The sequence below is a fragment of the Canis lupus genome, chromosome 15 (assembly GCF_003254725.2).
Source record: "Canis lupus dingo isolate Sandy chromosome 15, ASM325472v2, whole genome shotgun sequence".
Taxonomy (NCBI): Eukaryota; Metazoa; Chordata; class Mammalia; order Carnivora; family Canidae; genus Canis; species Canis lupus.
Window position 1 is genome coordinate 32,993,659 of NC_064257.1, and position 13,525 is coordinate 33,007,183.

The 13,525-nt window shown below is 42.5% G+C and overlaps 1 long non-coding RNA gene across 1 annotated transcript; it reads left to right on the plus strand.

The window, feature by feature from the left end:
* Positions 1–4,177: 4,177 nt before the first annotated feature.
* Positions 4,178–10,087, plus strand: LOC112654565 (uncharacterized). The gene is made up of 2 exons (XR_003133111.2): positions 4,178–4,290; positions 9,962–10,087. It is a non-coding gene; the product is annotated as an uncharacterized LOC112654565 (long non-coding RNA).
* The last annotated feature ends 3,438 nt before the right edge of the window (positions 10,088–13,525 follow it).

The window sequence follows — 13,525 nt, forward strand, 5'->3', positions numbered from 1 at the left end:
GACAGATGAAGGCACTCTGAAAGCTGAAAATAACCACAAAATATAAGGAATTATCAAAAAAGTGTGTGCTGGTTCCAGAAAGATAGTAATTCCACATGTTTATTCTCATCAACAGCAAACATTTATTTCAGTGGGTCTCAACTCTGGATTCATATTAGAATCAACTGGAGAGATTATTATTTATTTGTTTTGTAATGTCAATGGCCAAGACTCAGTGTCTAGAGTTTCCAATTTAGCTGGCATGGAGTAAGGACCTGGTACCAGCATTTTTTTTTTTAAGTTTTGTTTGTTTATTTGAGGGAGTGGGTAGGGAGATGGAGAGAATCTCAAGAAGACTCTGCTGAGCACAGAACCAAACATGGAACTTGATCTCCCGACCCATGAAATCATGACCTGAGCCAAAACCCTGAATCAGACACTTAACCAACTGAGCCATCCAGGTGCCCCCCAGTGTCAGCATTTCTTAAAAGCTCTCCAAAAAATTCTAATATGTGCTCAAGATTAAAAAAAAACAAAACAAAACACTGATTTATCAAAGGTTGGCACACAGTACTATGATTTATTTTAGGAATATAAGAAGTCACAGTTCTTCAAGTAATTTTCAATCAGGTTGTATGAGTTTGACCTATAAAACAATTAATAAAAGACCTGTAACATTGCTATGTATCAAGCAAGCAGTGGGACGTGAGTGGTCCCCAAACTTAGATCTGCAGACTTTTGCAGAGTTGATCTGCATGAGAACTGTCACAAGTACTTGTTAAATATATAGATTTGGGGGCCCCAGGCCCAGAGATTCAGATTTGATATATCTGGGGAAAGATCTAGGCACCAGTATTTTAAAAGCTATAGTGGTGCTTCCAACAAGTAGCTAGGTTTGGGAATCACACTCTAGAAAAACTGTGATGTAGAAATTCAGAATGAGATACAGAGATCCTAAAGCTTGGCCCCAGATCATTTTCTCTTTGACTTTCCAAAGCTAACCCAAGCACCTGGAACTTAGTAGGTATTTGGTGAATGTTTAATTAATAAAAATTAATGTAGGGAGTGACCAGTGAGTGTTTTGGTGGACGGAGACACCAGACACAGGGATTTAAGTTTGACTTTGAAAGAGACAAGACTCATGTATAATATACATATTTAACAACCATCAACTACAAACTTCCCCACCTACCCCACTCTTGTATTCACTACCAACCTGACCAAAAGATCATTACTTTGGAATCATCAAGCCACTGAAGCTCTCTTATTCAGTCTGAAGTTTACATGATTGCTTAAAGCATTTTTTTCCCTGGGAATAGATCTCTTATGCCAACTGGGCAGGGTTACTGCCCCATAAACCTACCTTCTGTCACTAGCTTTGACTGTTGACACTGGCAATAAATAGACAGGGTTGAGCAAAGGGTATTTTTGCAGTCTGTAGGGAAAAGAATGGAACATAAATAAACACTGTATCTCATTACAAAGTCCTGAATGTGCAAAACATATTGGTCCAAATATCATGATTAGATAAGCACCTGCCACACCCATTAAATTCAAAGGGAAATTGAAGCCAAATTTGGGCCCATATGCTCCTTATCCTGACATTTAAGCAAGTCAGATGACCTCCGTTTTCACATTAAGTTAATTTCTGAAACAACCTACATGATTGTTACTGCTCCAGACTATTAACAATTCCCCCCGGTTGGCCTCCCCCAAACATGCTGTGAAATACTCTCCACCTAGAATTTCTAGGGTTTCAGATGAACCTTTGGCCACACCCTGAACATGTTCTTTTCAAATGAGCCAGTGACAGCCTCACCCTCTCCCACAGAAGAGAATAAGGTATGATGTTGATGCACAAAGATGCATATATTTTGTGTGAGAGCAAATAATTACTAACATGGCCAGAATAAAAACTGAGGCTGACACTGAAGGATTGAGGTAATGGGCAAGGAATCCCTAAAGAGAAGAGCTCTGAAGGTCTCTCTGTCTCAATGCATGATATTCCATTGGCAAACTGCTCCTACATGCTACAGCATCACATGCAGTTCTAAGCATCAGCAGTTTGAGGTGGGAGGTTATTTGCATCCTGAGGAAAAGCCATATTCAGAATTTTTTTTTTTGTGCCAACATGAGGTTACTATGACAAAGCAGATCCTAAAGTAATGATTCATTCAATGAGAAGGCATAGATGTAGGGAATGGTTGGCCACATGGAATGGGGTCAAAGGCCTAGGAAGACCTCTCTGTTCAAATATGTCTGGTGATTAAGTGTTAAGGGCCCTGGAATGCCATCATGAGAACCCAGTCCTTTATGCCCTTACTGTCACAGAGGCATGTGCCACAGAAAGGACATTAGGCTGGAGGACAGATGTAGGCAAAGGGACACTCAGATGAAGAAGGAATCACAGAGGGCCCGGAAGATCTCTCCAGCAAGCCATAGTTCAACTGGTAAAGAAAATGAAAGTAAGTCACCTCCTGTCCAAAATGATTTGATTTCTCCCTTTCCTCCCAGCACCTTCTGAATCTGTGGACATGGAGCCATGGGGTGGAGAGCTGGCTGTGCAGTGGCTACAAGGTCCATCAATTCCTAAAAGCAGCAGAAGGCAGCTTGAACCCCCAGGAGAAGCATGGGTGGAACAGAGGTAGCAACTCCACTGGAAAGGATTAGAAATATTTGGGATTTTTTGGTTTTGTTTGTTTGTTGCCATTTTCCAAGACTGAGCATATCATGTAAAGCCATGGGGGACCACAGAGAGAACTACAATTGGCCTGCTCACTGAAGTCCAGGACAGTAGGAAATCAAGAAGCCTGAATCAAAGTACCCACTCCACATGACCAGGTGGGTGGGTGAGTGGTTATTCAGAAGCAAAGGTAGAAAAGTTGTGTCTGTCCAATTCTGCTGTCCATATAATTAAAGATCTCCAGTTTATGAAAGCTCTAAATAATATTCTGCTGTGGGAAAGTTTCTCCCCCGGTTCACATATACCCAGGAGAGCTGTTACTCAGCAGGAGATGATAAAATTTTTTGTTTGTTTGCTTGTTTTTTTGTTTTTTTGTTTTTGAAAACTTTTAGAAGTTTTATTTTTTATTTTTTTAATAAATTAATTTTTTATTGGTGTTCAATTTACCAACATACAGAATAACACCCAGTGCTCATCCCGTCAAGTGTCCCCCTCAGTGCCCGTCACCCATTCACCCCCACCCCCTGCCCTCCTCCCCTCCCACCACCCCTAGTTCATTTCCCAGAGTTAGGAGTCTTTATGTTCTGTCTCCCTTTCTGATATTTCCCACACATTTCTTCTCCCTTCCCTTATATTCCCTCTCACTATTATTTATATTCCCCAAATGAATGAGAACATATAATGTTTGTCCTTCTCCGATTGACTTACTTCACTCAGCATAATACCCTCCAGTTCCATCCACGTTGAAGCAAATGGTGGGTATTTGTCCTTTCTAATGGCTGAGGAATATTCCATTGTATACATAGACCACAGCTTCTTTATCCATTCATCTTTCGATGAAGAGATGATAAAATTATTTGCCTGGAGGAACACGGGGCACATTGCATAGACCACCGGTTATCGTGTATGTTCAACATTGACCTTTATTCCGTCAGATATCTGTAAGATAGGCAATACTTCAATTCGTTAACATTTTACTATGAGGGAGATTCTTTCTAGTGACAGACTGGGCCCAGGGTGGAGGTTACATGTTTTAGGGGAAGTGACATGGGATACCAATAAAGGAAAAGTCAGGGAGAAGGGAAGCTCTGTCTATAAGGCCAGTCTGTGATGAAGTAGAACTTCGGAGCATTTGTCACGAATGCTCCAGATATTCACTGCGCACCAGCAACCAGACCATGCACCCGGCCCTTAGGAGGATGTGACGATCCATTACAGCACCGATGCCACCCTGGACTATCTCAAAACACAGTGGAATGAATGGCATCAATACACAACGAAATTAGAAAATGTCACAAGTTGACACAAGGACCCATAACATGGGCAGATTCTCAGACCCCACAAAGAACTTCCAAAATCATAATACGCTTTTTACCAAAATTCCCTAAGTGATTGGTTTGCACACTTGAGAAACACAGCTCCCAACAAAAGCAGGTAGGACCTCCAAAGAAGGGACTCTCACTCATTGCAGAAACCACGTTGGGGGAGGGGGGCTCCTGTTACATCACAAGGGAGCTTCGAACCTCACGGAGTTTCACTAAGAGCTGTCACTACCAGATAAGTGAGAGCAGAGGAAAAGGAACAGCAGGAGCCAATGTTCAGAAGAGAAAGACTCCATAGTTCTTCAGGTTGTTGGGGGGTGGCAGAGACAAGTTTTTGAAAACATTTAAGATACTGGCATGATGGTTATAGGGAAAAAATTCTGGAGATACAGGTGTGGGCTGACTGCAGAGTTCCATAATAACCCTAATTTTTATTTCATTAAACCCAGAGGGGTGCAAGCAGAGGAGGCCAGGGAAGATTAAGATGGCAGTAAAGATTAACTTCTCCTCAGTAGAGTGGCTGGAAGGTCAGGGCCACCCCCAGTCCCCTCAATCTCTGTCAGAATCCAAGGGAGGCTCACATGTTATCCTTACACATATGATCTTGACCAAAGAGGAGACTCAGGAGGCCAGAGGCACTAGGGGTCCCGGCAGAGCTCCAACCCTGGTGAGGAATGAGAGTGCACCTCACAAGCCACGTGGAAACTCATCAACGCGTACAGAGAACTGATGCAAACATCCGTGGGACCTCAGGTTGGAGGACCCATGTTCTGGGCCTTACCTGGCTGTATAGACCAGCAGCTCAGGGTGTGAGCCACTGTCTGTGTTCTGAGGCACAGATCCCAGGCACCTGTCTTCATGGGCACCTGCATGCTCCCTGCCCCAGGACTCTCTCGCCAGCCCTCTGTGGTGACCGCACCCCATTCCGTCACTAAAAGCCAACCTATGGTAGCACTTGTGATGTACCAGGCACAGATCTGAGTGCTTTGGGCACTAAGTCGTTAGCACCTACAACCACCCTGGGACTTAAGGAACAGCTGCTGCCACAAGTGCACAGCTGAGAAAACTGAGCTACAGTGAGATCTCATGCTTGACTAAGGTCACTCTGCTTGTAAAAGGTGAGGCTGGCATGTCCCTCTATGCAGGTGACTCCAAAGGCCACGCTCCTGAGCAGACGTTTCTCCAGGAGGCTTCCCCATCAGCTCCCTGGGAGGCTGGCAGAGATAGCTGCAGAAAACCACCCCTCGACTCATGAGCAGGGACCCACTCTCTGCCACGTGACCTGCCCGCTTACTGGGTGCCTCACGCCCATGAGGCCATGAGCCACACATCACGACTAGAGTTTTCGAGGCTACCTCTAGATCAGGACATCCTCTCGGGCCTCATGATGTTTCAGGTTTCTGCCAGGAAACTGGAGAGTGTATTCTAGGAAGTATTTGAAGTTGTACAAAAATTTTCTGGATCCAGGGTGATAGATGTGCCAGTGAAGGAAGGTTCTCAGAGGTGGGGAAACCAGGTAGGCTTGCACAGGACAACCAGAGGGGCCCGAAGGCACACTGACAGCCCGAAGGTTACACTTGGACCTTGGATGTGGGAATGTGTCTGTTTTGCCACTTTCAGGCAGGGAGAAGAAAACAGGGTGGCAAGAAGAGGCGGGAGGAGAGCAGGGGGGAGGCAAAGTCAATTCATTCATTTATTTGTCCATCCTTTCCTTCTACAGATATTTATGGAGCACCTGCTATGGGATACCTTCTGTGTTAAATGCTGGATCTCTGGCCCCAGGGAGCTTATGGGCTAGTCGGGGAGCCAGAAAATGAGCAAAGCAACAGGGCTCTTTCTTCCCTTTTACATATTACAGTGTAGGAAAGAACCTTCCAGTAGGGTTTCAGGAAAGCCTGTTTCAGAGGTGGCAACTTTCAAAGAGAGACCTGCAAAACGGGAAAGAATCTGTTGTGCAAACATAGGGGCAGAGGATGAAGGAGGAAGCTGCAGGGAGAGACTATTGATTCTCCAGGGACGGCAGTAAGAGTAAGAAGGGGAAGGAGGCAGCAGTGGCTCGTTGCCTGGACGACCTCCGATTGAGCAGAGCCTGCGGCCAGAGTGGGCATGCAGGGGGGCGTTGGCGGGGGGGAGGTAGGCACAGTAGGTGGGCAATTGGTGTCAGCCGAGCAGGGGAAGATGAGCTGGGTTGTGCTAATTCAGGCCATCAGTATAGACGACGTTCAGTTTCCATTCAGGCCAGCCTGGGGACATGCCTTCCCGAAACGCCAGAATCAGGACGGTGGACTGATTCACCTCCAGTTGGCCCCCCACCAAATTCCCCACAGTCACTATTTGACACCATTTCCTTAAGCCTCTGCCCCCCTCCCCCCCCCCGCCTGATGACTTCATCCCCTTCTTCTCTGACACAGAGGCCACCAGATGAAGGACCCTTTGTCTTCCTTCCATTCCATCTCACTCTTTCTCTAACATCGGCACCCTCCTGGCTCTGGACAGGAATGCCTCTTCATTCCAAGAGTGACTCCACCTAACCACGTCACGATCTCTCTCTTTTTCTCTCTTTCAGAAACATTTCCCATCAATTTTGCTCTCTCTTATTTATTTACTCTCTTTCTCATTTCCTCAGTTTATTCTTAAATCAACAGCTGACGCAAGTCAACTGAAGGCTTGCAGAAAGCTCCTGAAGGCTTCTCACTCAGTCTTGCTTATCTTTTCTGTCAACCTCCAACTCTCTGGAACTTTACATGAGGACCTCGTGGCTGTATCACTGATGTCACCTCCTAGTGACCCCCTCACCCTTCAGCCCTTGTTATCCGGCTTTCCCACCGGCCCTTGTGCATCTGCCCTGCTGCATACCGTGCACCTGTCAGGTTTCTGGACCTTGTATGACTCCCCCCTGACCCCCCCACCTGAAATGCAGCCCTGTGCCAATCTGTAGAACCACCTCGAGCCAGGCAGAGGAGGCCTAAAGGTAACTCACCCCACCCTCTGAGATGTAGCATTAGTTAACACTTCCCACCGCTCCGGGTTTAAGTACATCTCTATGCGAGATCATCTCGAATCTCATAGTGCGAGCACAGTGTTGGCTCCAGCACTGGTTTCATTTTCTTTCATCTTATTTATTAGGCATTTATTATGCACCAGGCTCTGTGGTACACACCTCCCACACATGATCTCACACTCCTCACAGCACCTCTGTGCTGGGGAGCTCCCCACACAGTCAGTAGACCATGGTACAGAGGGGTTGAGAAATTTGCCCAAGGTCCTACAGCCAATTGATGGTGGAACCAGGAATCAAATCAGGCGTTCTGACTCTAGAGGCTGTGCTCGATAAATAGTTGTAACCTTCAATAGAAGAGAAACCAGGGGCGTGTGTGTGTGTGTGTGTGTGTGTGTGTGTGTGATGGGCTGATGGTGGGAAAGCTTTCTGCAATCCTGCTACTCATGCCAGGTTGTCTGGTCCTGATCAGCTGCTGCCTGGCTGCCAAGAGCTGTTATGATCCCTCACTCCTGTGCCCCCGTCACTGGGCCTGCGAGGACTTGCCCTTCCTTCCTGCTCTCAGTCTTCTGATGTTGACAGCTGTCCTGGAAAATCACATGCTGGCTGCTGCCGTGCTTACCAGACACAATCATACGTGCTGCTCTGGACTTCCTGCCCACTCTGGCCCGTGCCTGCCCGGACAGAGGGTGTTGGCCTACTTCCAGGCCAGGGCCCTTCTCAGCCTGTTTTACCTCTGTGCACACAACCTGAGCTTTCTCTACACTCCTGCTCCTGTATGGAGCCTTTCCCCAGCTCCCCGTGACAGTTCATCCTTCATGCCCTGTTCTGTTCCTTCAACTCTTGGCTTACGTCTTCCTCCTGGCTCTTTTCTTAGCCTACGTTACATTAAGATAATGTCTTTCTTGTCTTGTTAGCCTCTTCTTTTTTTTTTTTTCAATGTTTTTTTTTCTTTTTTTTTTTTTCGATTGTTAGCCTCTTCTAATGTGTAATTTCCTTATTTCCTTTTTTTCAAATTAGATCTTTGTATTGAGTTATGTCAGTAGAATACACTCCTTCACCACCATGATGGTAGGGAAAAACTCAAGTAAGTAAATTTGCTGGGGAAGATGAATCCTCCAAAGGAGAGAAATCTACCAAGAGAATAAAAACAGTGATTATCAGCACAACAGTGGCCAATAACTAATATTTTCAAAGTGTTTTGCAACTTCCAAACACCAGACTCCTGAGTCCTCCTTGTCCCGAAAGATGATTTCTGCGACTCACTAAAAGCCACACAACAAGTATGGCTTGTTTACTCAACTTCCAGGCTCTGACTTCAAATTCTATCATCTCCCTAAAATGTTCTTTAAAGAAAAAAAAAATCTGTCTCATCAGCCAGCTCATATGGACCATTTGTAACCTCAAGCAGAAATTCCCCAGATCAGCATTATGTGTTCTCCAAAAGCAAGCACCTTCAAACAGAAACCAAAACCAATGAAAACCAAGTCCCAATGACTTCTGGTTTCACTTTAGTAGTAGCAAGTCTTAGCTCTTTCTCCTTTTTCCATGTGAAAAAAAAAAAAAAAAAAAAAAAAACTATAACCCTCAAGGGGAGTTTTGGGCTTTCCAAGAGCAGAGCAAAGAAACAGAAGTTAGGAAATGAAACTTTGAGGGATGATGTTCCCCTCCCCTCTGTGTAACAATGCTTAGTACACATCCATGTTCTTACATCTTGTTTCATCGAATTTAAAGTCAACAAAACCATAAAAGGCCAGTTTTGTATTTAGCCCTTCTTATCCTCCAGCTGCTGCTATAGCAAAACTAAATTTGCAGTGCACCAACGCTTTATGAGTCTCTTTCCAACAGAAGAATAGAATATGCACTTTTTGAGGACATCAGCTCATTCACAATAAGACAACTTTAGGGGGAAAATTAATGTGATTCTTCTCAATATACGAAATCTGTAGGCCAAGTGGACTTCCCTTTCTGGTCTTAATATCATGTTTGTAGAAATGGTGTGCTATAGATGTCAATGTATTGAAGTGAGAAATTACCCATCCGCTGAATGAACCAGACTCCTAGCCAACTGACTTGCTGCCCTTCTGATTTGCCTCTCCCTCACACCCCTGGTGCTTTCCCATCTTTCAGGGCTGCATTCAAATATCACTTCCCAGGAGACACCTCCTAAAATTGCTCCTCTGTCACCTACCAGCCTCCCCTTTATTTTACTTATTAATAGTATTTATCACTATCTAAATGTTTTATTTTTACCGGTTTACTTCTTTACTGTCTTTTTCCTCCTGCTAGAAGATAAGACCTTTATGTGAATTTGTCTTAGTTATTGCTATTTTCCCAGAAGCCAGCATCCTGAATTCAATTTCCTGAATAAACATTCAGGATGCCACTTGCGAAAAAACAGTTCTGTTATATTCTTTCCCCTTATGTTGGAGAAACTAGGATTTGGGGATAACATTGAAAATAAATAGGAGACCAAAGTTTACTCACTGATAAGGATTTTTCACTTCCGACACTGCAGAGAGGCGTCTCCTCACTCAGAGTTTTCCTATTTTCTCTGCATCACAAGCACAAGCACAATATTTGGGTGAGAAAGAAAAGTCCAGTAAGTCTGCATCTTATCTCAAATGTCAAAGAAAGTAGAACAAAGAAGTAATTGTTCCCAATTTTTTGGAGGGATTCTAATAAACTCAGTGGCTCACACCCACTCTATGGGCTTCTTTCTAGTAGTTCAATTTGGTTTTTAAAACTTTTTCTTTTCAGAGCTGAGAAAGAAAGAAAGATACATTTATTCATTCAGCCAAAAGCTCTAATGTCACATTTCTGAGAGAGTTCCCTCATCATAGCATCTAAAGGAATCCCTCCACCTTTCTATCACTTTCTAGTCCATTACACTCCATTAACTCCTTTGTAGCATTTATCTCTATATAAATTATACTTTTGTTAATGTTTTACATGTTCATTGTCTTATTTTTCCTGTAGAATGTCAGACCCATGAGACCAAGAATGAGCCTGACTCTATTCCACTGAAACTTCTCTAGAACCTGAGTTCTCCACATGTGGAAAAGCCTCAACAAGCATCTGCTCAATAAATGAAAGAATAAAGTTGCATTGGCTCTGTGAAGTCTTCTTAACCAACCTTCCCCATCTAACTTTGACACTTTCACTTTTCTGAATATTCTTTGCACTTATCAACTCTTCCCCATCACCAGGGCTTTGTTTGCTAAGATTCTCTTCCCTGATGGTTGTATAGTACCACTGAGTTCTTTGCTGCTTTTTTACACCAAACTGACACTAACAACACAAGATTGTTTGTGATTACTTCATGAGCTTGCATTTTGTTTCACCAACCAACAAGGTAGGTTCCCCACAGGGAAGGCCTATGTCTTAGGTCAAGAAATAGAGACAGAGGAGGTTTATGAGAGAATGATAATGAAGTGAGTTTCTAAGATGCTAAGTTTTATATTCCCATAGTAGATCCAGGCAGAAATGTCCATTAGGCAATTTATGTAGATGGGTCTGACATCAGAAGAGAAATCTAAACTGAAATTATGTACTTGTGATTTGTCAACATACATTCAGTATGACTCAGAAGTTGAGTGCACAGGCTCACTTGGGGAGAGTGTAGAGATTAAGAAGATGAGCAATGAAGGGCACAGCCATGGTGTTGCTGCCACTTAAGGTGTTGCTGCACTTAAGTAGCTGCCTACTACCTGTTGCTGCAGGTAGTAGGAGACTGTGAAGCAACCATGTCAGTGGTAAGAGAGGAACCAAGAGAGTTTATCCTGGTGGGTGCCAAGAAAGTTGACTTTTTCAAGATGATGGACAAAGGTCAATGGGGGCAAATGGCACCCAGAATCCAGAGAAAAGACTAGAAAACTGCCATCGAATTTGGCAGTTGAGCTTTGCCACAGCAATTTCACCTGAGGAACAAGAACAGAAGCCTGACTGGAGAGGACAGAATGGACTTTACTGGAAGATGAGTAATTAAGGAAAGGGAGTTAAGACAATGGCCTTGACAAGCTTAGCTTGTACCTAAATCAGAGCTTTGTGGAAATGGATCGAGGTTTGTTATTCAAAAGTAGATTCTAAATTGTGCTTTCCAAATGTGTACAGTTTATTGTATGCCAATTACACCTCAGTAAAGTGGTATTTTCAAAAAGCGTGTTTTAGAATTTTACAAAATATCAGCATCTTCTGAGTTGAGAATCAAATTTCAAATTCATGATAACATATGATGGTATTTCTTGATATATAAGTGAGAAAAGCCAAGATGAGGAAAGGCCCAGATATATGTAAATTAATACTGTTGGTAAGCAAAGAAGAAGAAAATTAATTGGAACAGGAGACCTTTTACTCTTAAGGCAGAAGGAAGGAAGATGTTACCAGCTGGAACAGGGACCACCGTAGGGAAAGGACTAGAATTATTGATTATAGTTTGTAGATTATTATATTACAATAATATAATTATAATATATTACAATAATTACAATAATAATATAATTATAATATATTACAATAATATAATTATATTATTATAAGAGGCTAGACATTGGGCTAGATTCTGACCCAAAATAAGACAAATAAAGGCAAATTAAGACCTTCAGGAAAGGCTCCAAGAGTCTCCTGAGCACCAATGAAGAGACTTAATGTCATCAAAGATTTATTTAGTGTCATACTGAGAAAACATGTATATTGATGCTATACAGATGGTAGAACCACATCTAAATTAAATATCTGTCCTTTTCCAAAGAGTTGGCAATTGTCCTACCAGTGTAGGACAAAAATTGTAGGGAATAAAATGTCAAGGTTTAAACAATCTCTCAGTAGTCAGTAAACCCAAAGATGAGACAAGTAGACAAAACTGAAGAGAAATATGAACTCAGAGGATTCTGTTTATTTAGAGTGAAGCCATCTAGAATTTTCTGTATAGCATTTTCACATGGAATAGGAAACAAAAAAATGACAAACAGAAAGCTAATAGACTGAATCCTAATGTATATGGTGCTTTATATTTTCTCCAAGCATACTTTTCTTCATTGGATCCTTAGGATAATTCAGTGTTAGGCGGTATGCCAGAGTCACCCCCACGCTACCCCTCAAGTGATATTTGTCTTTGTGTTTTCACACAAACAGACCCTGAGAGGTAATAAGTTTTTCCTTTGACCTCTCTTGTTTTCCACAGCATTATCCAAAGAAGCAGATTTATCAGTGACTGAAAATGGAATAAAGTACACAGGGGAAATGGGAGAAGAGGCCTTTTATGTCCACTGAAATGTGTACAGTCACCTTATTAATTACCAAAAAAAATCTCTAAGCACTAAAGATAAGTGACATGGTTACCAACTTACTAATTAGAGAACTCGACAGGAGGCTAAGTGATGTGACCAGCTCATTCCAGATTGCAATTCATGATTAGAAAAACAACTTCCAGTACCTGCCACAGAATTAGTAGAGAGTCATTATAAGCTGTTCTACCCCTGTGACCTCAGGACATACAGTGGGAAGCGATGGTCATAAAAGCATGATGATTCACAGGACCTGCCAAGATATTCAGCATCAATTTGGTATCAAATGTACTCGCATCTTTAGTTTTTCATCATTCTTCCCATTTCCCCTACTCAATCCTGCTCACCCCCTGAAAATAGTAGCTAGGATTTCTAGAAGGCTTATTATGTACTCTCCATTGTTCCAAGCACTTTTCATGTACTAGCCATTGAATTATCACAATAGTTCTATGAGTAGGTGCTATTTTTTTGCATATTCATTTACAGATGAGATGGCCATGATACAAAGAGTTTAGGTAATGTACCCAGTTGGCACATGGCTGGTGAGTGTGAGAGTAGACACTCAAGCCCAAATCATTAGGAATCAGAGCCTTTGTTCTCTGTTCTCTATAACTACTAGGCTAGATCATCTCCATTTTTATTTCAGATCAGAATCACCTCTTTTCTGTGATAGTGCAACAGCTTCTTAGCTACTCTCCATCAAATCTACCTCTTTCCACAATTTTTTTCTTATAAAAAGAATATATGACCACACTTTCTAGGTAAAAGTAAAATAGCACGAATAAGACAAAATTCCATTTGGCCATCAGCTACATTCCCAAGTTTCTCCTAAAGCCCTGGTATGTCTCCTCCTAGATGTTTCTCTGCGTATATATGCACCTTTAAAAATACGCAGTATTGTTTGACAGAATTTTTAAAATAAATTTGCAAATTTTATTTTTTAATTCATCTAAATATCTTCAAGAGCATTCTAAATCAAAATAGTGTGACCTTTCAAAGAAGAAAAACCCATTCCCTTTCTTGAAAAACTACCCCCACCCCCAAAATAAAGATATTATAACCATATTGAAGGTCTTTAGTATCATTTCATTCATTTATTTTTCTTTTAAGTAGGCTCGACACCCAGCATGGATCCCAACACAGGGCTTGAATTCATGACCCTGAGATCAAGACCTGAGCTGAAGTCAAGAGTCAGACACTTAACCTACTGAGCCACCCAGGTGCTCTAATATGGTTTTAATAATCAATGAAATCAAGG